This window comes from Kogia breviceps, chromosome 5 (genome assembly GCF_026419965.1).
Source record: "Kogia breviceps isolate mKogBre1 chromosome 5, mKogBre1 haplotype 1, whole genome shotgun sequence".
Taxonomy (NCBI): domain Eukaryota; kingdom Metazoa; phylum Chordata; class Mammalia; order Artiodactyla; family Physeteridae; genus Kogia; species Kogia breviceps.
The window spans coordinates 103,273,597-103,299,337 of record NC_081314.1 but is presented as its reverse complement, the minus strand read 5'-3'; the positions used below and the strand labels follow the sequence as shown (position 1 = coordinate 103,299,337).

Below are 25,741 nucleotides of genomic sequence, written 5' to 3'. Positions count from 1 at the left end.
CAAAATGATGTGAGTAAATTGCCAAGTGTTAATGTTATAACAAATGAACAGTGATGCTTTTCTTCTCTTGGAAAAGACTTTTGTTTTTTAGTTTAAAAATGACTGCTTTTTAATGAAATTATGTTATTTCTGGAGGTCCTTAGAGAGGAATCGAGTTACAGGGTGTCTCATTCCTCTCCCAGGCAGTAGGAAGACCTCTAGACTTAGGTCAGATGCTTACTCTCCCATTTTCTCCCTCTCACCACTGACACCCCCGCCGGTGCACGCACACACGCATGCACACACACACACGCACACACACACGCACTCACCCAATGCCGACAATGTGTAATTCCATTACGAATGACAGCAGAAACCACGAGTCCACGATCCAGGATGCTCACAAGTCCAGTTTTAATTAATAACCCCTTTAGCAACCAGCATTGTGCCTTGTCTAAAACAACTGAAACCTTCTGCCACTTGAAAACCAAATCTATCTCAAGTAACCACAAAGAAATGGATGGATATATAGGTGGAGATAATAAATAAAATATGGTCGCATTAAACACATTTCGCTAATTCAATATTGAGTATAGTGGGCATTTGTATGTTCCCCAGTGATGTGTGTCTCTTTTCACCTTGGGACAATCTTTCCTTTCCATTTTGTTCCCACTCCTCTTTTCACCATTCCCATTGAATGGTGACCTCGAAACAAGGGAGATTAGGGCTCCAAAGTCAAGAAGAAGAGCAAATCCACCTGAAAGAACAATCAAGCACACTGTATTTGGCTGTAGAAATACTGTCAAAGGGGTTTGCCTCCAGACTACTCTGGGTTTTACCTCAAATCAAAGCCCCAGGTGTTTTATATATATATATATATATAATTTTTTTTTTTTTTTTTTTGCGGTGCGCGGGCCTCTCACCGTTGTGGCCTCTCCCGTTGCGGAGCACAGGCTCCGGACGCGCAGGCTCAGCGGCCACGGCTCACGGGCCCAGCCGCTCCACGGCACATGGGATCTTCCCGGACCGGGGCACAAACCCACGTCCCCTGCATCGGCAGGCGGATTCTCAACCACTACGCCACCAGGGAAGCCCCCAGGTGTTATATTTTAAATGGGGGAAAATATAACTGCATGGTGCCATGTTTACCCTTCGGAAACGATCTTTTCTTTGTCTGCTCCCTCTTAGCATCATCTGAGAACTGTCAATCCAAATGCATCAAACCAAAAGTTAATTTCAGTTTTTCATTTATGCTTGATAAATCTCAAGTATCTTCCTCACTCTTTAGTTTCTTGCTGTCTGTAAATCTTTTTAAATTGGGGGTATTCTTCTTCTTAGTTTCTTTTTCTTATACAATATTATAAGATTTTTTTTGATAGGTCAGCAGCGTTCAGTGTGACAACATTAGGTGATTTGCAAAGTTTAGCCAAATAATACAAATATCTAGCTTGTGGATGGGAAGCAAAGAATAGATCAAAATGCATACTCCCTCTTTTCAAGAAATTTTTGACTGTTGGCAGAAGTAAAAACTGTTGAGGATCTTTATAAAAGACAGGTGTTAGGGGATTGAATTAACAAGCTCCTCAACCAAATTCTATATTTTCTTCTTTTAGTAGTAATTGTTAAGGGCACACATCATGAACCACAATCCATCCAAAATAATAAACAAATTTTCACACCAAGATTCTGTAGCAGTCTTTTCAATATAAATATGAGAGCCACATAAGTAACTATAAATTTTCTGGCAGCCATATTTAAGAATTAAATAGGTAAAATTAACTTTAGTCATGTATTTTATTTAACCCAATGTGTTTAAAATATTATCATTTCAACATATAACCAAAGTAAAGATTTACTAAAGAGGTATTTTACCTTAATTGTAGTAGTCTCCATGTTAATCTAAAAAGATTAGGAGAAGAAAATAGGATGGTTTATAAGCAAAAGCGTTGAAAAATGATTGAAAAAGTATTCTCAATAATGAACTAGCATAAGCCCTAAGATAATTGAATTACAATAGCCTCCTACTTTTTGAATCAATAAATCTCAAAAGAAAACTGAAGGTTTCTCTCATCACTACTTATTTTATGAGTGAGATTTGCAGTTAGTAGTCAAGTTTCTCCATAAAAAAATTAAAAATAAATTAAAATCGTAAGACCAGCTGGCTGTTCCCTCTCTCCCCCCTCCGCCTATACTTGTATTTGCTTCCATCAAAGCACTACCACAATTTGTAATCATTTCATTTATTTGTTGGTTTCCTTCCTTTTCACACGTGTTCAGCAGAATATAAGCTCTGTTCGAGTAGGAACCATAGATCATGTTATGTTCACACTTACATCGAGTACCTGTCTTGCTGCCTAGCAATGAGAATCACTCAATATTTGTTAAAAGAATTAAAAAACAAATTAAGGAACATCAGCTAGGTCAGTATAAAAGTAAGGGTCTGGGCTTCCCTGGTGGCGCAGTGGTTGAGAGTCCGCCTGCCGATGCAGGGAGCACGTGTTCGTGCCCTGGTCCGGGAGGATCCCACATGCCGTGGAGCGGCTGGACCCGTGAGCCATGGCCGCTGAACCTGCGCGTCCGGAGCCTGTGCTCCGCGACGGGAGAGGCCACAACAGTGAGAGGCCCGCGTCCCGCAAAAAAAAAAAAAAAAAAAAAAAGTAAGGGTCTTTTTTCATTCATAACACACACTAGAATTCTAAATATGGTTTATCCTAACATCTGAATTGAACAAAGCAGAGAGAGTAAACATATCAAAAGTTTCAACTTCTGTAGCACATTCCTGGGCATTTAAGAATAACTTCTTCCTCCAAATGTCAAGACTAACAAGAGTTAAAGCTTGTCTGAGTCCCACCCCAAGGTTAGGAAGGATCTGTGCTAGGTAGGGGCACCTACCACAAGAAGCCTGGACCAAGGAGAAAGATTCTGAGAGTTGGGATATTTTCACCCAGAGTAGCCAACAGCAGCTCCATCAGGGAGGACCTTTGAAACAGGATCAAAGAGGGAAACTAAACGTGGAATCCACAGCAATGCTGAGTGAATAGCCAAAAATCCTTCTGAGGAGACAAACAGGGGACACAGTACCCTGAAGGGCTGGAGGCCTCTTTGCACGCGGCCAGCAACTCACCGACTAGACCTGGAGCGCCCCCCTGCACAGACCCTGAGCAGCCGCTCGTCCGGCCCAGGGTCACCTGGTTACCCCACCATCATAACAGAAACTAAAACCAGCCATGCTCACACCAGATTATGACTACTAGACCTTAAGGTGGTAACCAAGGTAGAAATAGGGGTATTTATTTTGGAATTCATGTGACAGATTTACACATAACTCCTTCACATCTATGTGTTATATTTTCACCATCCTCCTCTCAATCCCACTTTTTTTAAAAGTTTTTTTCGTTTAAAAAACGTACTGTGTAGTAATTTAATCAGTTTGCTATACTCTCTGCCTGAAATAGACAAAAATTTAAAACCATGCACAAAAAACCTGAGTGCCTCTTTGAGGTATGAAATGCTTCCTGTTAACTACAGGAGATGTTAAAGGAGTAGCTGCGAAGAAGAAACCTTTGGGATAATTAGATCTGATAATAAACTTTATAGGTTTATGACTCAATTAAATTAGCCACATTAGGAAGTTAAAAGGAAAACATGCAAATTGTTTTAAATGCTGGCATTCCCTAAAGAGATGGGGAAACTGAGATGAAAGCATGTTTTAGGGAGTTAACTGAAAAGGCTTTGGCACCAGAGAGGTGGTTTGAGAATCTTTCAGCACCTAGGAGTGATTCTAGCTTGAAAAATACACAATTCTAACAATGAGGGTTATAAATTCTCACTGACAACAGAGAGTCAAAGGAGACTGGAGATACTCAAGAGTCATTGCAGCTGCTTACATTTGGGAAGCCAATTTCTTTGGGAGGATTTGTGGATACACGTCTATGCAATTTGTTCTTTACTTCCTAACATATAACCCTCTTTAGACCCAACTGTATGTCCCCCCACCCCCCGATACTGATAGCACTACTGCTACCTGGCCAGCTCAGAATACAAACATTCATTTAAGGGAAACACCAGAATTGATGACAGAGAGGATCTACAGTAAGCATTCAACAGACTGGGCATCTGGACCACATTTTGCTTACTTGGAAGTCCCATGTCTGCAGACATGTGGGTTGTCTTCCACTTAGAAAGTTCTAGTAGCTTCCCATGTAGAGGCTTCCTCACCTCCCCATAACTTCATGATTTTGCATCCGGTTCCCAAGTTCAGAAGGAACTCATTTATAAGAAGAAAGACAAAACAAGAGGAATATTCAGATAATAGTATAAGTTTCCTTTCCTCTGTGAGGACCAATGGACAAGCTCACTGGAGAGCATCTAAAACCGTAGCCAGGCCCTAGCTGAGGGAACTGGGAAACAGCACTCATTTTTAGTTTAGTCTGTTAAGCAAAATATCAGCCTTGAATTCATTTGGTTTCAATTTACCGTTCACAAAACACATATATAGTGAAAGATCTTGTGCTTGTGTTTTCCTTGCTGCTTGCAAATTTCACCCCATTTAAAATGTAAAAGGAGAAAAATAATGGTGCTAACCAGAGCCAAGCATAATATGGGTGGACACAGTACAAACTTTCCCTTAGAAAGTTTTACCCATAGACTTCATGGGTGAGATTTCTTCTTAACAGAAAAAGAGAAGCATATCCTCTGGCAGTAGAGTATTTTGCTGTCAGTAGGATACAACACATATCCCAAAGGATCTTCATTCTCCTTAACTTTTGGGAACCCTACCTGCTCTAGTACAGAAAAGGAAATTGGATACATTGAGGAAGCAGAAGTGATGCACATTATCCTCTCAATTTTGTCCTCTTTAAATAGAAGTTTGATGATTATTCTTGAATTGTCAGATCCTTTTCACAGTCCACATCTGAATCCCACACACCGTGAACCAATAACATTCACAAAAACTTATGCCCACCCTAACTTCCCTCCCTCAAAAAAAAATCTCAGCTATCAACATCCACTTAATTATAGAACTCTAGAAATCATTAATTTCAGATCTGAAAGACTGTGAGAAATCATATCCCATGCATGTGCGACTGAGGTCCTTCACAGTGAAATAGTAATATTTCTTAATTAGAGACAGGGCCAGGACTTCTGTCAATTCTATGCTCTTTTCATTATACCAGTTTTACATGAAAGAATGAAAACACTAATTGGAAAGCACTTTGGTATTACTGGGGTCCATTATTGTCCTCTGCCCTCATACTTTTGTTGTTCAGAAGGAGTGTGCCTGTAAGTGAATGATGAGGCGATCTAAGCCACTAACTATGCATGGAAGTCTTCCCCACAGTGTCATTTCAAGTGTGATGGAAAGACCTTCTCTGTCTGCCTCCCAGCCCTACCACACACCAACAGCTTCCACCATGAGGGATTCTGAGCGTCATGCGAGGCACCACTCTATTCCCAGTGTCCTAGCTTAAAATTCAAACATTCTAAAAGGGATGATACATTTTTTGTTGGTGAGTCTAGCTAAAGGTTTGTCAATCGTGTTTATCTTTTTAGAAAAACCAGCTCTTAGTTTCACTGATCTTTGCTATTGTCTTTTTAGTCTCTATTTCATTTATTTCTGCTCTAATGTTGGTTATCTCCTTCCACATACTAACTTTGAGCTTCATTTGTTTTTCTTTTTCTAGTTCCTTGCAGCATAAAGTTAGGTCATCTATTTTTTTTTTTTTTTTTTTTTTGTGGTACGCGGGCCTCTCACTGTTGTGGCCTCTCCCGTTGTGGAGCACAGGCTCTGGACGCGCAGGCTCAGCGGCCATGGCTCACGGGCCCAGCCGCTCCGCGGCATGTAGGATCTTCCCAGACCGGGGCACGAACCCGTGTCCCCTGCATCGACAGGCGGACTCTCAACCACTGCGCCACCAGGGAAGCCCAGGTCATCTATTTAATACTATTTTTGTTTCTTGAAATAGGCATTTATTGCTATAAATGTCCCTCTTAGAACTACTTTTTTGCACCCCATAACTTTTGGTATGTTACATTTGCATTTTTGTTTGTCTCTAGGTATTTTTTCATTTCCTATTGAATTCTTCTTTGACCCATTTGTTGTTCAGTAACATGTTGGTTAATCTCCATATATTTATGAATTTTCCAGTTTTCTTCACATAATTAATTTCTAGTTTCAATAGAGCCAATATTTTGTAATAATTGTAAATGGAGTGTGACCTTTAAAAATTGTGTAAAAAAATGAATCAACTAAAGGATAATTAAATTTTTTAAATAAATAATTTTCTAGTTTCATACCTTTGTTATTGGAAAAGATGCTTAACATGATTTCAATCCTCTGAAATTAATTCAGAGTTGTTTTGTGGCCTAACACATGATCTATCTTGGAAAACGTTCCGTGTGCCCTTAAGTATATATATTCTGTTGCTTTTGGATGGAATAGTCTAAATATCTGTTAAGTCCATCTGGTCTAACATGTTATTAGGTCAAAGTTTCCTTATTGATTTTCTGTCTGGATGATCTATCCATTGATGTAAGTGGGATATTAAAGTCCTCTACTATTATTGTATTGGTATCTATTTCTCCATTTAAGTCTATTAATATTTGCTTTATATACTTAGGTGCTCCTATGTTGGGTGTGTTAATTTTTACAAGTGCTTTATCTTCTTTTTAGATTGACTCTGTTATCATTATGTAACATAACTTTTGTCTCTTATCACTATTTTTGTTTTAAAGTCTTTTTGTCTGATATAAGTATAGCTACTCCAGCTTTCTTTTGCTTTCCATTTGCATGAAATATCTTTTTCCATCCTTTCACTTTCAGTCTGTGTGTCCTTACATCTAAATTGTGTCTCTTGTAGGAGCATGTAGATGAGTGTTGTTTTTTTATCCATTCAGCTGCTCTATGTCTTTTGGAGAATTTAGTTCATTTACATGTAAAGTAATTATTGTTAGGTATGTGCTTATTGCCATTTTGCTGATTGTTTTCTAGCTGTTTTTGTAGTTCCTCTCTGTTCCTTTCTTCTTCTCTTGCTCTCTTCCTTTGTGGTTTGATGACTTTCTTTAGTGGTATGCTTATATTCCTTTCTCTTTATCCTTTATGTATTTACTATAGATTTTTGTTTTGTGGTTATCATGAGGCTTACATATAACAAGTTATAACAAGTTGTATTTTCACATAAAACAAGTTTTATCCTTACATATAAAATAGCAATCTATTTTAAGTTGATAACAACGTAACTTTGATCCCATTCTAATGTTCAACATTTTTACTCTCCCCCACCCCATGTTTCATGTTTTTGAAGTCACATTTTACACCTTTGTATCTTGTGTATCCCTTAACTAATTCAGACATACTTTGAAGATATCGTGGTCAGTTCTAGACCACCACAATAAAGCAAATATTACAATAAAGTGAGTCACATGAAATTTTTGGCTTCCCAGTGCATATAAAAGTTATGCTTATACTATACTATAGTCTATAAAGTGTGTGATAGCATTATGTCTTTAAAAACCAATGTACATACCGTACTTTAAAAATGTCTTATTGCTAAAAAAAAATGCTAACCGTCATCTAAGACTTAGCAAGTTGTCATCTTTTTGCAATAGTAACATCAAAGATCACTGATCGAAGATCACCATAAGTATTATAAAAATGAAAACATTTGAAATACCACAAGAATCACCAAAATGTGACACACAGACATGAAGTGAATGGTGCCAACAGACTTGCTCAATGCAGGGCCACAAACCTTTAATTTGTAAAAAAAAAAAAAAAAAAAAAAAAAAAATGCAGTATCTGAGAAGCAAATAAAGTGAGGCACAATAAAACAAGGTATGCCTGTATTACAGTCATAATCATTTTTCACTATAATTATATTAGCTTTTATAAGTAACTAATTCAGTGCCTTTACTATATATTTACTTTTCCAGTTAGATTTGTTCTTTCATATGTGTTCTTGTTACTAACTGGCACCGTTTGTTTTTGGCTTCAAGAAGTCCCTTTAATAGTTTTTAAAAGGACAGTTTAGTGGTGATGAACTCCTTTAGCTTATGCTTATCTAGAAAACTCTTTATCTCTCCTTCAGTTCTGAAGGATAACCTTTCCACATAGAGTATTCTTGATTTTAAGGGGTTTTTTTTGTTGTTGTTTTGTTTTGTTTTGTTTTGCAGTGCGTGGGCCTCTCACCACTGTGGCCCCTCCCGTTGCAGAGCACAGGCTCCAGACGCGCAGGCTCAGCAGCCATGACTCATGGGCCCAGCCGCTCCGCGGCATGTGGGATCTTCCCAGACTGGGGCACGAACCCGTGTCCCCTGCATCAGCAGGCGGACTCTCAACCACTGCGCCACCAGGAAAGCCCTTAAGGGTTTTTTTTTTAAAGCACTTTGAATATATCATGCAATTAGCTTCTGGCCAGCAAATTTTGTGCTGATAAATCTGTTGATAGTCTTATGAGGGTTCCCTTGTACATAAAAATTGTTTTTCTCTTGCTGCATTTAATATTCTCTCCTTGTCTTCAACTTTTAACATTATAATTACAATGTGTCTTGTTGTGGGTCTCTTTGTGTTCATTTTATTTACCACTTTCTGCGCTTCCTGGATCTGGATGTCTGTTTCCTTCTCCAAGTTAGGGAATAAAATTATTCAAGGAAGGAAAAATTCAGCCATTAATTTTTCAAATAAGATTTCTGCCCCTTTCTCTCTCTCTCTTCTCTTTCTAGGAAGACTGTAATGCGAATGTTAGTTCATTTGATGTTGTCCCATGAGCCCCTTAAGCTATCTTCACCTTTTACTGTCCTTTTTCTTTTTGTTGTTCTGGGTGAGTTCCACTGCCTTGTGTTCAAATTGACTGATCCTTTCTTCTGCTTCATTTAGTCTGCTGTTGAACCCCTCTAGTGTATTTTCAACTCAGTTATTGTATTCTTCAGCTCTATGACTTCTATTTGGTACTTTCTTATGTTTTCCATCTCTCTCTTGAAGTTCTCACTGTATTCATCCATTCTTTTCTCCAGTTTGGTGAGAATATTTATGACCGTTACTTTTAACTCCTTATCAGGTAAAGTACTTACCTCCATTTCATTAAGTATTTTTCTGAGGTTTTACCTTGTTCTTTCATTTGGAACATACTCCTCTGTTTGATCCTCTGTGTTGGTTTCTACACAGTAGATAAAACAACCACCTTTCTCAGTCTTGAAAGAGTAGCCTCGTGTTGAAAATGAGTTTTTCTATTCAGCACTGCCCCAGCTTATTGTCATCTCTCAAACATCTGTGCTTCTCAAGCAGCCTAAAATATATATTTTTTTCTTAACATCTTTATTGGAGTAAAATTGCTTTACAATGGTGTGTTAGTTTCTGCTGTATAACAAAGTGAATCAGCTATACATATACATATATCCCCATATCTCTTTCCTCTTGCGTCTCCCTCCCACCCTCCCTATCCCACCCCTCTAGGTGGCCACAAAGCACCAAGCTGATCTCCCTGTGCTATGCTCAAGCAGCTTAATATATTTTTAATAGCTCCCAGTGGTTGAAGACATGCCAAGACCTTTTGATGTCCCAAAGGGAAAGAGCTCAACATCTAGATCAGGCTGACAGGAAGTCAGACCCTCAGGCAGCTGCTTTTAAGAATATGCAAATATATGCAGTTCTGAGGGACAACAAGCATAAGTCCTGCTGGCCACCAGAGTCAGTGACCTGGAGGTGTTCCTTGGGCTGCAGTCACAAAAATCACACTCTAGATGAGTGTGTAAGCTTCTTTCTGGGAGATACTGGTGAGCTGGAGCATGGTAGAAGGAGAGTGCCAAGATGGCATTCATAGCCTACGTTCCTTGAAAGCAGCTCCATGGGCCACTAAATATGTGCCTAATCTAAACCTGGCCCCTCAGGCTGAAGCCCCAGGATAAGAAAAGTGGTGTCCTTCACAGAAAGACTGAAAGGTGTGCCTTAGTCTGCTGTCTGAGCTGTGCCCCAGGGATCGTAAGCCTGCCAAGAACCATCCCTCTGATTGCCATAGTCCCATGGGACCCCAGGATACAAGCTCCTCTAGCCACCAGAACCAGGCAATCAACGGGTGTCCCCTAGGTGTCAGCTGCAAAAACCAGGCACCAGACACATGTAAATCTCCCCTCCAGGAAACCCTGGCCCTCTGGAGCACAGCAGAGAGTGAGAGTGAAGATAGCACTCACCCTCTAAGATCTCTAGAAAGGATTACAGTCAGCCCCTAGATATATGTTTTATTAGAAGCCTGCCCCTCTGAACACAGTCATGAAGATTAGCTAATAGACCTCCTTCACAGAAAGACTGAGCTCCTATGTCTGGCTTCTTGCTGTGCCCTGTGGGTGGTAGCTATTTAAGAACTACCATAGCTTACAATCCTGTGGGACCCACCAGCCACCAGAGCCAGGTGATATAAAGGTGTCCCCTGGCAGCAGTCACAAAACTCAGTGTGCCAGACAGGGGTATGAGCTCCTTGCTGGGTGACACTGATTATTATAGTTCCATGTGACCAGGAACACAAGCTCCCCTAGCCTCCAGAGCCAAGTAATCAAGAGACATCCCCTGCACAGCAACCACAAAAATGGAGGCACCAGACATATGTAAAGACTCCCTTCTGGGAGATACTGGTGCTCTAGAGCATGGCAAAGGGAGAGTGTGAAGATGGCATCTTCCAGACTCTGTCTACATAGAGTGTTCCAGCAGGCTCATAGAAATGTGAGGTTTTAATATAGTAGATGAGCTTCCTTCACTTTAAGTCTGCGTATGATCAGCTACTTCTAAGCTGGGCCCTGGGACAGGTGAGTCCAAGTACACTCGTCCTTTAAGAGCTGTCTCCCAGATCACTACCATCTTGTGAGTCTTGGGATACAAGCCCTGTTGGTTTTTAAAATTAGGTATTTGGGGGGATCATCTCGCAAGTGCATGTCTTAAAAGTTGAGTGCCTGATGTGGGATCTGAGCCCTTTTCTCCTCAGGGAGAAACTCCAGGTTTTGAGTTTCCTTCCAATTGTGGGCCACTATGCCAGGGATGGGGGGTTTAGGGCAAGATATGTCCCAACCTCTTCTATCTGCTTTGATGTGGTTTTCTTCTCATTTGCCCAATGTGTAGTTGTCACTCAGCCAGTCTTTAGATTTTTTAAGAGGAAATTGTTCCATTTGTAGCTGTAGACTCAGTGTGTCTGTAGGAGGAGGTGATTTCAGGATCTTCTTATATCGCCATCTTGAACCAGAACATGAAGTTGCTTTTTTATAGACATGGTCAAGGAAGGTCCCAGTGTGAAAGTCACATTCAAACAAAGACTTAAAGGAAACAAATGAGTGAGCTATTAAGATTTCTAGGGAAGAGTGTTTCAAGCAGAAGGAACAGTGGGTGCCAATGTCCTAAACACGGAGTATGATCGGTGTGTTTGAAGAACGGTAAGAAAGCCGGTGAGACTAGAGTTTAGTAAGCAAGAGGAAGAATGGTAGAAGCTGAAACCACAGAGCTCCATGCAAACCCTTGTAAACCATCATCAGGATCTTGGCTTTCACCCTAATGGAGATTGGGATTCTATGGAAGTGTTGAGTAGAAGAGTGATAGGATCTAACTCATGGGTTTTTTTGTTTTTGTTTTTTTAATTTATTTATTTATTTATTTTTAGCTGTGTTGGGTCTTTGTTGCTGCACGCGGGCCCTCTCTAGCTGTGGTGAGCCTGGACCACTCTTAGTTGCGGTGCATGGGCTTCTCATTGCAGTGGTCCCTCTTGTTGCAGAGAACAGGCTCTAGGGTGCGCAGGCTTCAGCTGTTGTGGCTCACGGGCTCCAGAGTACAAGCTCAGCAGTTGTGGCACACGGGCTTAGTTACTCCGTGGCATGTGGGATCTTCCCAGACCAGGGCTCGAACCCGTGTCCCCTGAATTGGCAGGCGGATTCCCAACCACTGGGCCACCAGGGAAGCCCCTGACCCATGTTTTTAAAAAATCATTCTGCCTGCTCTGTTTAGATTAGACTTTAAAGAGGCAAAAACAGATGCTTGTATTAATTCAGTTATGTATCATGAGTTATGAGATTTGTACAATTTTCCATTTTGCATGACAAAACAGAGAAGTCATACAGAGGGTAAATAGCAGAAACAGGATAACGGCCCAGGCAAGCTGGCTCCAGAGGTCATCCTTTTAACCTCTACACTTTCATTTCTCAAGAAAGATGACAAAGGCTGAGGCAAGAAAATGTTATGCAAATATCACTGGCTAGAGACCACTAGGGGTAGTCCTAATTGGCGGAAGAAGCATCATTTTGCCTCGTTCGATTTCTATTATTTCATGGACTGGCTTGCACTTTGTAGACAATGAGTCAGAAATACCTGGCTATGTCAATTGTTTAAAAAAAAAGAAAAGTATGTGACAAGCCAGAAATATAGGCGTTATTAGCAGAACATAATAGTAAATTTGTAGCAGGTGCCTAAACTGTCAACTCCAATACTGCAAGGGGGCCCTGCACATTTATTTGCTCGAATAGTGCAAAGTCAAGGAGAACATGAAAAGGACTGAGATTCTCTTTTGTAACCACTCTGCTGATATTACTCATCAGTGATTCTCAACCTTCATTCCCAGACAACTCGGGTTTCTCCAATTATTTAAAACTTGTAATCCTCCACAAAATAGTTATTATAATCATGTCAATTCTCCTCTACAATTCCTTTAAAAATTAAACACCTGGTTGCCAAACCTTCAAAGAGAAAGCTATCACCATGAAATATTTTCAACACCATCTTTGAACACAAAGAAACACAACTAAATTAGCTTCTTCTGTAATGTGCCAGAGTTTCAGAACTTTCACAATTAGAAGTTGTAATATTAGTAAAAAGCCATCTTTTCACAAAATTAAGTAAAATGTTGACATAAATAATTATGTAAAAATGTGGTGGCATATATATAAGTAATTATGTAATAAAAATTATACTTCAGGCATGGTGTTTTTTCTTTCATTTTTTTAGAGATTGTCAAATAAATTAAATGAATCCCACCAAATAACCAAAACCCAATTTAGCTCAAAGAGAATCTGCTGAGTGCCTTAACATTTTGAAGGGAAAAGTAAAGAAGTAACTGGATATAGGGTACTCCTACACTCAAAGAATTTACAACCTTGTCAGAAGGACAAGGCTTATATCTCTTATAAAGTGCACACACACACTTTTAGGAGTGTGAAGGGGCCTTCCTCCTCTCACCCAGGTGGAAGGCCCCTACACCCATAGAGCAGGAGTTTCCATTGATTTGAGAGAAGAAAGTTTGATCCAGGCAATTCTGAACATGGATCCCATTAATAGGGTGACAGTCCAAGACAAGGGACCCAAGAGGCAGCTTAGGACAGCAACAAGGTACTAGACGTCCAAGAGTTTGGGAAAGAAGATTTTAAAATGTGGAAGAGTTGCCCGACAAGGCATGTAGGAGGGGTGCTATCTTTCAGATTTGACAGGCAGGACTCAATAGAGGACAACTTTATCTACACGTTATTCTGCTTTTCTCCAACAAGACAAGTTAATGGTAGTTATTTGATTCCAAAACTTGGTTTTCCATTAGAATCCTGAGGTAGTTCTGATGTACTGACTCACTGCAAGAGCTTAGTTATTCATTTAACAAGTTTATGGAGCCTCTGTTATGAATTAAGTGGGCCTTTGAGGACCAGCCCAGAGCCCAACCTCCATTGTTTCTATAGGCAATCTATGTTCTGAGTTCGTGACTACTGATTTACACCATTGGGAACTCTTCCCGGTAGTAAAAAGAGGGTTTCTTATATTCTTTCTGTATTCCATTTGCATGCTGCCTTTTCCTTTTTTTTTTTTTTTTTAACATCTTTATTGGAGTATAATTGCTTTACAATGGTGTGTTAGTTTCTGCTTTACAACAAAGTGAATCAGTTATACATATGTTCCCATATCTCTTCCTTCTTGCGTCTGCCTTTTCCTTAATTTAAGGACAGTATGAAAGTTCAGAAGAAAGGTCTGCACTGCTAGATTCTATTTACTTCTCTCCCTTTATTTGTACTTGAATTATTTGCATGCTGGGAAAAGCTCATGCGATGGCATTTTTATAAAAGTCCCAAGAGATATCTATCACTCTAGTGGTTGAGAAAACTGTAATACAAGGCAGATCACTTGATTTACATAACAGTTTGCAAATGAAGAATATGGTTTATGTTTCAAAAATAGGAAGAAGTCAAAAACTCACTTTTTTTAAGAAGCAGGGAAACTTTGTTTTGATTTGAGGGATGAATAAATTCCTGCCCCCAGGTATGACCCTTTTGGGGGCATAATAAACAAAGTAAAAGATGAATAAAATGAATATTTATTTATTCCATTCACCCAATTTTAACATCTTCCCAGTATAGAATATGGCGATAAATAATTAGTAATAGCTGTTTCTAAATGTCAATATATTTTTGCCAGCACACATATTTTTTATCCTTTTCTGTTCCACATTTTCATAAATGTCTTAGGCATTTTAGGAAAAAGTGTAAATTGTAAGGTCTTAATCGTAACTACAGTGAACTGAGTGGCAAGCAAAATCAGCGTTAGGTCAGGAAAATTATGTACGGGCTTCAGAAAAGAAAAGGGCAACGTAGTCTTATCCTCCCGATAGCCCCACCCGCCTGCCTCAAAAATCACAGGGGTTTGTGTTTGCACTTGCCCTCCTCAGCAATGGAAAATAGCGACCATGTGAACTCTTGACAGTCAGAAAGGATGTTAATCTCCAATTCAGGTCTTCCATTTTCCTAACATGATCTTATGTGAAAGAGCAGAGGAAATTGTCTCAATGAAAACCAGCTTTGTTTCCGGAGTGTTTTTTCTTTTTGAAGTTCAGAGTCATTTTCTAAAACATAACTTGCTCAACCATATCTGATATGGTCATTTTCTCAAGGAAAAACGGATAAAAATTGCTGAACCCCAGATAGAATTCCCTGTTGGAATTCCAGGGTTAGAACTCCAAAACTCTAAACACAATTTCAGACGGATGGCCTTGTGTTCTTACCAAATGACATTTATATTTGTACCATGATAAACAGTTCGGGCTCCTTGGCTGGTTGGGTTTGGTAAATCTGGAGTTTGACAGCTGCCTTTTCTATAGAACACAGGTTATCTCAATTCAGATACTTTAATGTGCATATTTTCATGTCATTTCTAAATAATTAATTCAGACCCAACCTTTATACTTCTGCAATGGTAGATTCAGAATCTACTTAAGGAAGGTATATAGATTTTGCTGTTCACAAGTAATATCGGGTTTTCCTGGGATCACTGCCAAAGGGATATTGTTATATAAAGTATCAAGGAGGAGAGCTAAATTTACGTAAGAGAGCTGCCAGGATCTGTACCAATCTAGCTGAATGATCACTGCCTTGGATGGATTTATATAATACTTGTTTTTAACATGTTTAGCTTTCCTTTTTCCAAAAGGATTTGGGTCAGCTTATACTGACACAGATAATGCAGTAAGATAAAAATAGATTAAAAATAAGTGAAAAAGATGAATCGAAGAGGAACTAAGGGTAAAAAAGTGATATGGAATATGGAGAAAGGGTGTACACCAAACATGCATCATGACGTGCTGTATAGTTGCTACAGGCAAGTCACAGATAGGGCCCAGATCTTTCTATCATGCCACGGGGAAAGGAAACATGATCAGTCACACACACACATACAAAATGAACCCACTGCTCACACCCTTGTTGACACTGAGGCCAGCTGTGCAGGCCTGAGGAGAAGGGTTACAACGCAGCAATCTGAGCAGAATAACAAGGCCCTCAAGCCTCAAGACGGCACCAGGTGTTAGTTCAATTTTACATCCAACTGAATAGCACCTTTCATTTTATATTAGTGGTGAAACCAAAAAGCTTCAAAACTTCAGCGAGCTAGACATTATCCTCCTTTCTTCTGCCTGTAACAACCCATCATTTTTCAGGGAAGGCGAGTGCCTAACTACCTCCCTGATGAGCCTAGTAAGCATGTTCAGGAAGAGGTCACTGGGCTGTCCCTTACTTCTGTTTTATTCTGGTCCTGATGCCTTAGGCAGGGGTGTAGGAAAGTTAAAGGATCTGTGTGATTCTGCCCAGGCCCTGCCTAACTTGAGGCATTATCCCTAGAGAGAAAATTGGAGAAAAATGTCATCGAGTAAGAAAAATATAAAATAAATAAAAACACACAAGTAATTAAATTAAAAGCCTGATAGTCTACATTCATGTATACATGTTTAATAAAATAATAGTTAACATTTATCAAGCACTTCCTATATATGTAGATACCACTCCAAGAGCTTCACAATTTAATTCACTTCATCCTCCCAAGACCCTATGAGGTAGACACTGTTGCATTTTTGCAGACCTAGAAACTGAGGCACAGAGAGGTTAGGTGATTTCCCCAAACCACACAGCTAGTAAGTGGTGCATCAGGATTTGAACCCTAAGGGTCTCACTCCAGAGCTATTCTCTCAGCTATGAACCCCAACATCCACCTCACCTCATCCTTAACCATTTTGAACTTCTATTCTCCTTGGGTTATCCTGACCTCCTTTCCATTAACAAAAAAAAAAGTTAAAGGAAAACCTGGAGTGTTATTTGTGCTGCCGGTCCGTCATCCCCTAAATTCTTTCTCAAAGACACGGCTGCTGGTGATGTGTGGTGAGCAGACATCTGAGGAAGCACTGAGCAAGTTCCGTCCTAGAACAAACTAAAAGAGATGCCTTAACGACAGACAGTCTGCGGTCAGGAACTTAACTCCGGGGAAGTGGCTTGTCCCTAATTCCTCATTTCTCCTTCATCGCTGTGTCTCCATTGCTCTGCCTCGTATCCAAAGCTCAAATGTTTACTCCTCTCACTTGGCCCATTGACTTGCCTTGCCAGAAAATCACCAGCTTGAATTATTCTGATGATAAAACCTTCCTCCTGACGCTAGAGCCTACTTCCTCGACCCATCTTTGATCTCTGCAGAATTTTTCTTTTTTGGAAAAACGATACTGGCAAGCACACCAAACTCCTTTCACATACTTGAGATTTTACAGTGGCTTTTCTGGAACTCTGCTGTATTTTACATGTCAGTTGATCTCTGCTGGAGAGAGTGCCACAAAGACCTGTTGACACCTCACGGCAGAATTTCACAAAATGTTCTAGGAAGAGATAATTTTCTAATTATACCACCAAATTCTGCTTCGGAAGGCATTTTCCAACCACTCCATTTTCAGTGGTGAGAATAGTCTGAGGGTGAAATTAGACATGGGGTATATACTTTCCTTTTCTTTCTCCCTATTTGTTTTTTCCTTTCTGGTATTAGGAAGTGTTGCCTAGAAAACTGTGCCTTGCTTTCGACGTGCTCACCTGAGAAAGCAACCCTAAAGAAATGCTATTTTTCTGCGGATCAACACCCAGAAGTGACGGAAGGAGGACTCATTTCCTGAACCCATGGGATTTAGGGCCCCCAGAGGAACGTGACCCATCATTCTGTGTCCCTTTTGTCCCATCTCTAAAACATTTCTTTCTGCTCTTGTCTGCCTGGACAGCTCTTCTTCCAACCACCAGATAGAAAGGCAAATCCCTTTCATCCTTTAGACCTTGTTTGAACTTCGATTCTCAAGGCAGACTTTCCTGACCCACTATACAAGTGTTCTCAAAGTGTGACCTATGGACCACTTGCATTGGAATGATCAGGGCCCAGAAAACTGCATTGTAACAAAGTTCCAGGAGATTCATATGCATGTGAAAGTTTGAGAACCTCTGCTCTATACTGAGTTAATTCCATGCTCTATCCTCCCATAGCCCCTGTCCACCCCCTTACCGTAGTGCTGACTGACTTGTTTAATATCTATCCTCTACATCGGATCATAAGCTCCATCAGGTCAGAGACATGACTGAGTTTTAAGACCTTGGCACTTTCTGGCTTATAGTAGGCACTCATTAAATATTTATTGACCTGAATTGAAGCAAATCAATTTTTCAGAACTTTATTTTTTGTAAGGAATACTCAACTTCTTGAATTAATCTGTTTCCACTTTTAGCAGAAAGTGATAAAGCAATTAAAACAAGTTTATATGAAGAATTTAGTCAAAAACCAGAACCCACAGAATGTTCACGTCTTTCCATATTGAATCTGACCTCACATTGGTCTGTTTGACCTGTGTGATTTCCATGAATGTACTGAATAAAAACAGAGGCATTGTTGGTGATGAATAATTAATTATTGCCCAGAAGATGAGCCTTTTTTGTAATGTTTTTTGAAAGATTTTCAAGAACAAAGCTTAAAACACAAAGAATTTTATATCAAAATTCAGTCAAAGAGAAACAATGATACATAAGGAAATCCCTTTTAATCACAGACTCAACTCTCTTCTTGTGTGAGAAAGGCTAGTTATTTAACTCACTAAAAACATTATATCCAGAAAGAAAATTCTGGGTTATATGTTAAACTAAAAAAAAAGAGGACTTAGGAATCCCAGAGTCAAACACTGTTATCTGTGAAACTGGGATATTTCCCAGACTTCAGCTGGGCTACTCCCCAAATATTCTCTCTCCTCACCCCACCCAAAGAACAGTGGCATCCATGGGAGAGGAACAGGTTGTGAGAAAGGGAAAGCCACAGTACATATAAAACAGCTGTTACCTCCGTGTGTTCCCCAAGCACCAGTAGGAGGATTTAATACAGAAAAATAATAAAATTATAACTTTTATAAGGAATTCAGTTATGTTCAAATAAAAGGGACATTGTTAAACTAAGTTTTCAGTGCCCCATAAACAAAATTCCAAAAAGCACTGAATGAATTGAAGCCAAGGAAATGCAAGCATTTCACTGACTTTCCAAGAGTTTAATCTATTTGGTCAGCTACTGTCAGAAGGAATGGTCAGTCTGTTGACTTTCAAAAATAATGTTTGTGCCAGGCACAGGTATGATAACATTTGTACCAAGCACAGATATTACTTTTATTATTATTCCTATTTTATAGGTAAGACGGTAGAGTTAGAGACATTAAGTAACTAGCCCAAAGTCACACAAATCACAAACGGCAAGTGGTAAAGTTAACTTCAGGGCTGTATGCATCCAGGACCCAAGCTGCCTACACTGTTAAAAACCTGGAAACTTATGCTATTAAGTCATAATTTCTTAATAAACTGAGTGAATGTGAGGTAGAAAAAATATACTATATTTTCTTATGTAATTTATCACCCCAATCCAGGGCCTTACTTCTAAGAGATGAAATTTGCCATTTTGGAACTCTACCTGGGTACCAAAAGGCAAATCTCTCCTCAAACCAGAAATGATGAAGGGGAGGGTCCCAAGAAAGTTTGGCTGCCTTGGGCAACTTATTATGAAAATTACAAGACTCTCTTCTGGACTTTTTTTTTTTCCAATTTCAAATGTTTACAATGATCCAGCATTGATTTTTCACTTCATTATCTCACATATGAAATCACTTCCTTTCCTGGTTTAGGACAAGGAAGCAATCTGAAAGCCTTCTGACTTTGAGAAACTACAACAACAAAAAAGAGAAATCAAAGAAAAAAAATTGTGACAGTTATTCAGTAGTTACATAAAAATGAAATTGAATTAACAGTCTGAAAATACAGGGAAAGTGAGTCACTTTAATAGAAACAAGTGTAATAGTCACCATATGATTAACTGCTTTGTTTTCAGCCTTCTGAAAACACTTTCTCTTCTCCTCACAAAACCCTTTCCCTCTTTTCTTTCTTTTTTTCAAAACTCCTGGGATTTTTTTGCACATCTGCAAAACCAATGTCAGTTCCAGGTTCCTATTCTGGTGTTGAACCAATCTGGCTTCCAGCCTCAGAAAAGGAAGCTAGTTCTCACCAGACAAACAAATAGAGGTGACCTAATACCTGGTGGGGTTGGGGGGCTGACTGATAAATGACAGAGAATTTCAGGCCTGTCTGGTCCTAGACCACTGACAAACTAAATCATGTCAGAGCTTAGAGGTAATTGATCAGGTCATGGAAAAACAGGTGAATTTTACTTTTGAGTAGAGGGAGAGACTATGGGATAGAGAGAATTGTAAGAATAAGCTAAGTAGTATGGTTCTTTTTTAACAGAATTTTTTAAGGAAAAAAATCAGCAACGTGAGGATAATATTTTCTATTCATCTACCTTCTTAATGATGATTTATGTCTCCAAACTGAGGCTGGTTTAAAAAAAAAACATTCTGATGCTATCAATAAATAGAAGTAATGCTCTCAGTTTGTGACTTTCTTTCCACTAATAAAAATCCTTGAGCCTGTCAGGTTTTTGTCAACCTCTATTAAATTCATGTAAATGTGGAAGTGAACAAAACAGAAAATCTATACTCTTTGGAAAGGGACAAAGTTATACTTTGGAATGAAAAATTTTGAAAGGTTAGGAGAGAATGCACTTAGGACCATTTAGGGCTGAAAACAGAATCAGATCTTATTAACTCCACCACGAACCATGAAGAAAACTGAGTTATTTGTGAAGATTCCATTGGTACTTTCTTGGAGGGAAAAGATCCCAAACAATTCCTGGAAACTCTACTTCTCTGAGAAGATGGCATTTTTGCAAACTGAGGGTAAAGGCGTGAGTAACATATGTAGTACATTTCCCCTTATAACACTGATTTGTTTGAAGTTGAGGGAAAAACCGCTTGGCAAGGTGTACTGGCCAAGCCAATGGCAAAAGTCATTTCAGTTTATCCTGATTCCTTTCCATGGTCCACCTCCCAGCCTGCCGGACATCCGGGCCCATGATTTATAAGTCTTGATTTGAAAACCAAGCTGCTGAAGATGCCTAGAGAACCCCACTCTCCTTGGCACTGCCTTTTGCCCCATGTCTGCAGAGATGATATAAGGGAAAAGATCCAAAGATTTTCCAGAAACAAGGTGGATTTCAAAGAGCATTAGACTGACTGTTTTTTGAAGGACTACCTAGCCTAAGGAAGACCTCAGGGAACTGGGAATCAGACATGGGGTCCTTCCAAAGGTAGAGTGACTCCCCAGCCTGGTTTGCCCAGGTCTTTCCTGGTTTTGGCTCTGAAGGTCCAGCATCTCTGGAAACCCATCCTTCCATGCAAACTGGGACAGTTGGTCATCCCAGTAGGAGACTTTGGATGCCTTCGTGGCACAAATGTTGAGAAAGAAAAATCCTAGCAATACTGAGAACAATTTGCTCAACGTGAGCAAGGGAGAAAATTGGAATAAAAACCCTGATAATAGCAGCTGACATTCATAGAGCCCTTGTTTTGCACCAGGCCTCTGCTATGTGTTTTGCAAACATGATTTCAGTTAATCCTGATTACAGCCTTGAAAGTTACTTCTTATAGTCCCCATTTTACAGATAAAGAAACTGAGGAACAGAGAAATTCAAGTAACTTGCCCAAGTTCACACAAACAGTAAGGACAGAGCCAAAATGAATATCACAAAGTACACTGAATTTAACAAAGAGTGATCCCTTGCACTTTCCACCATTCAAAATCTTCTCATGCCCCATGCACAGCCTCTTTAAGCTTTAAGGTGGAATTAGAACAGGACATATCATTTCTTTGTTTGCTATCTCAGGAACTTGCTAGATGCCAGATCCTCCCTCAAGAAATGGACTAAGGAAGAGAGAAAACAGTAAAGCTAATGCTCATTAAATGGCAATTGGTTTAGCACCTCCTAAAACAGAATCCATAAGCTTCTATGGAATAAAGCTATAAACTCTCACAGCAAAATTACTTGCATTCTGCATGAGTTAAGACCTTCAGTGCCTTCTCTCTAAAGCATTCTTTCAGTCATTGATCCTAGGCACTGGGCAACTTCTTGTGAGCTAAGCACCTTGCCAGACAGCTGCCCAGGAGCCCTGTTTAATCCTTCTCTCAAGGAGCAGTGGTGTTGTTTGAATAAAGTTACCACAGTAATTTTTTGGCTTACGACTTAAGAGTATTATAGGCTCTGGGAGTGGATTTGTGGGGGAAAAAATACAATTAAAAGAAATGTTAACAGCGTTCTATTGAAATACAAAGTGTATAGTTGCACAGGAGGAGACAACTTGCCCCAGACTGGTCACTAGAGGATTTATCTTATGGAAAGAAGCTGTTTTACATAAGCTGGTTTCCTGTAGAAAAACAGAATGCTGGAGCTTGTGGCTCTGAGAGGGGAGGGGAAAAAAGGTAGTCTGGATGTATCTCCAGGTTAACACTTAAAATCAGGCAAATGGAAAACATATCCAACTGGGAGTCTAACCACTGATACATTTGGATGACAAATTCAGACTTTCACATTTTAACTGGGAGTCCCTGGCATCTCTCTCCCTGGACACATGTGAAAACACATGTATCTACCACTAGAGGGCCAGAGACCGTCACTACACAGTCATGCCTGTAATTCAACTGGCGCTGTCTTTTTGTATCCAGACCATCTGTTTTCAACTTAGTGTTTTACTGGACTTCCTAAAACCTGACCCACCTCAAAGTAAAATGACATTCTTTCTCCCCCAAGGGCACCCTCCACCATGAAAGTAAAACATAAGCATTAGGACCAGCTGACTAGAAGCAGGGAGTTTCTAAAGTCAATCACATAAACTTTCCAGATTCTCAAGAAAACAAATGACTCATGGAGCTCTTGATGGAGGTGCCCAGTGCTTCCCAAAATTTCAATAGACATAATCAGGAAATGGAATCTATCTGAGGAACTGACCTTTGTTCTGGGGCTATTGCAACTTAAAGGCACATCTGCATCCTACTGGCCACCTGTAAGCAGCTCCCTTTATGTTTGTTGGCAGTAGTCCCAGGGATCTCTTTCCATCCATCTATCCAGTATTCATCTCTCCTTCCATCCATCCAGTCAACAAATATTTGAGCATAATTTTAGGCTCGGGAGTACAGCAAAGATCAAGACAGACAAAGTTCAAGAGTGATCACAGAGAACATTTAAGAGACCGTTACAGTAAACAAATGAGAAATGATGGTGGCTTGGACTAGTAGTGGAGACAGTGAGAAGTGAACATATCAATGATACATTTTAGAGAGAGCTGACAGGTCTTATGATGGTTTAGGTACAGGAAATAAGGGAAAGAGGAGAATCAAGAATGACTCTCAAGTACTGGGCTTACAACACCATTGGGTAGGTGGTAGAGCCATTTCCTGAGACTGAATAATTCTAATTCAGGTAGGTAGAATGAGTCCTGTTAACTATTACTCATTTTATTCCTTGTTTTCCTGAGATGCAAGAGGCTATTTATGCTTTCAGCCCTTGGCATCTGTAATGATAGCTTTTCAATGCAAATCTTTTCTGCATGTATCTCAAAACAAGCAAAAATTTGTTGGAGCCAGAGATACGTAAACTGTCAGCAAAAAGAAAATAATTCTCCTCAGTATCTGAGAAAATGAAAAAATAAACAAAGGCTTACATTCTGATTTTGAAGTCCTCCTTTGCTCCTGAAATGAGCAACGTGATTAAGTCATTAGTAAATGGTAATGCTACAAGTAGGGTTAGGGTGGGGACCTAAACTGTCTACTCTCTAGAACAATCTGCAAAGATTAGTGGATTCCTAGAGACTGTTTCTCTGAACAGCCTATTATATTTCCATATTTCATAGAGTCTATGAGACAGAATTAAAAGGTCTTATACATTCACTCTGGGGCACTTCTCAAATTGCCTTTATTAAAATAAAAACACTTTATACTAGTATAACCCTTTCATCTAAAGGTGGAAGAATTTGCAATCAGCAAACTGCTTATTTATTAGGTGATACCCTTCAGAATCTAAATTAAACCTGGTGTGTCACATCTGTATACCATTCCCCAGCATACACAGGTTGGGAATTATAGGGCCAGAAGCCTGGTATAGAGTAGGGTAATAATTCTCTTAGTAGATTTATTAACTACAACTGATTGGTGCATGAACATATGCAAAAGACTTCCCTGAGAATTCTAATTCTCATGTTGGTTGGGAAGCACCCTGTTTATCTGAATTCCTTCAGCCTGTGAAAGTTTATCCATCAGACCAGCCTCTTGAATAAGCACCCAGGGAGCTGTGCTGGAAACAATAACTTCTAAGACAAACATTCCATCAGAATGATTAGACCAAAATGCAAATTCATTAACTCTGTGAAAATAACACATAGATTCTTCTAATCATAATGACAGTGGAGTTTTTTATGCATGCTCTAAAAGGTGCCACAAGAAGAAAGCATATTAAGTAATAAGAATTTCAGTCAGCACACCTTGTCAACAATGCTGGAAAAAAGAGAGACCCAGATAGAAAATGTATAGTAAGTAGGTGGTCTTCCTGTCATGTCAGATGACTCATCCTCCCCTCAGAAGCCCTCTCAATGGCACAAGCCACAGATGCAGTCAACCTCAGCGTTTCTTTGCGTGACATTTGAACTTAGGAAGAAAAGTATTTTGCTAACCCCTTGGTGCTGAATGTTTGACCTTAAAGCTTACCGTTTGCTCCCTTTTTGTCTCAATCCTCATGACTACAAATGCTATTACTAGTCATAAGATTGTTCAGTCCCTTTTAAATTCCAGCCTTGGTATTTGACTCTCTGGCCTAAACATAATAGGGAATACAAAAATCCTATCTAAGAGGCCTAATTCTTTCACCTTTCCTATGAGCTCCAAATTCTCCCAGCTGTATATGGAACCAGCACCTATGTTAAGTTTTAGCAATATATGCCCCTGAATCCTTCCTTCACTGAGCAAGAAGACACTACTAGTTTAAAAAAAAAAAAAAAAAGCATAGATTTGTTCATGGACAGCCCTGGAACTGAATCTCAGCATTGCTACTGGTGAGTTGGGTGTCTTTGGGAAAGTCATCAAACCTCACAATAAATGCAAGATACATGAAGGGCTATTATATAAATGATACATATATCATATAAAATTCCTGGCAGAAAATAAGCATTCAGTAAGCAGCATATATTATTATCATCGACAACATCATTCCATTTATGTAAAGGTAGGAACTGACTGAACACTATTTTCCATTTCAGCCTATGCCTAGCAAGGCTTAAAATCTTTGATCTTATGTCTTTGATCTTATGATTGGACTGTTCATGACCACACAAAGGTTATGACACATCCAAGATACCTCTTAGAACAATCCATTTAAGAGAAATTCAGGCTGTTTTGAGTTTAGTCTGAAAAATCCATCCTAGTTTATCTATCATAAAAGATCATATGGGTGCAAAAATGCAAAAAGAATCATAAAGTGTCATTAGACACTCAAAATGTCATTAGAAATGAAAGGGTTCAGCTCATTCTTCACAGATGTGAAAACTGAGGCCCAACTAAGACAAGCAGCATTTACAGGGTCATGCAACTTAGTGACGAGCTAACATCAGAAGAGGACAAAGTCTCAATTAGGTTTATAACTTAAAACCTCTCCTACTCCAGTGATGGTTCTGATACTTTTTAACTAACAGTGGGTTTTCAGAGAGCTTGACTTGCCCAGTATTACAAAACAGTGATAAATTTGAGAGAGATCACTTTTTGTGGATGGAATTGCCCAATTCAAATATTCTGTAAAAGCTCATCTAGCTCTCAATATTTTATTATTGTTCTGCATACTATTCAAGGAGACCCTTAACAACATGGACACATATTGTTCATCAGTCTCCAAAATGTTTCTTCTCTTCTAGCCAGACCCGTCTCTTTACAATCCCACAAACATTTATTCCATTGCCAAATCTTTCCCCATATGCACAATGATCTCCCTTCTCTTCTCTATTTATCCAATTGCTATTCACTCTGCGAGACCTAGTTTTCCATCTCTTCTGTGATGTAATCCCTCACTTGT

General features: G+C 39.4%; 2 protein-coding genes across 5 annotated transcripts in view; one reads left to right on the top strand and one right to left on the bottom strand.

The window, feature by feature from the left end:
* Positions 1 to 25,741, top strand: part of COL8A1 (collagen type VIII alpha 1 chain) — a 157,604-nt gene that overhangs the window by 59,233 nt on the left and 72,630 nt on the right. The window lies entirely within an intron of this gene.
* DCBLD2 (discoidin, CUB and LCCL domain containing 2) overlaps positions 1 to 25,741 on the bottom strand; it is an 856,719-nt gene that overhangs the window by 818,546 nt on the left and 12,432 nt on the right. The window contains exon 2 of the mRNA XM_067034824.1: positions 4,116 to 4,246. The gene's annotated coding sequence lies outside the window, so the exon portion shown is untranslated. The remainder of the gene's footprint in view (positions 1 to 4,115; positions 4,247 to 25,741) is intronic.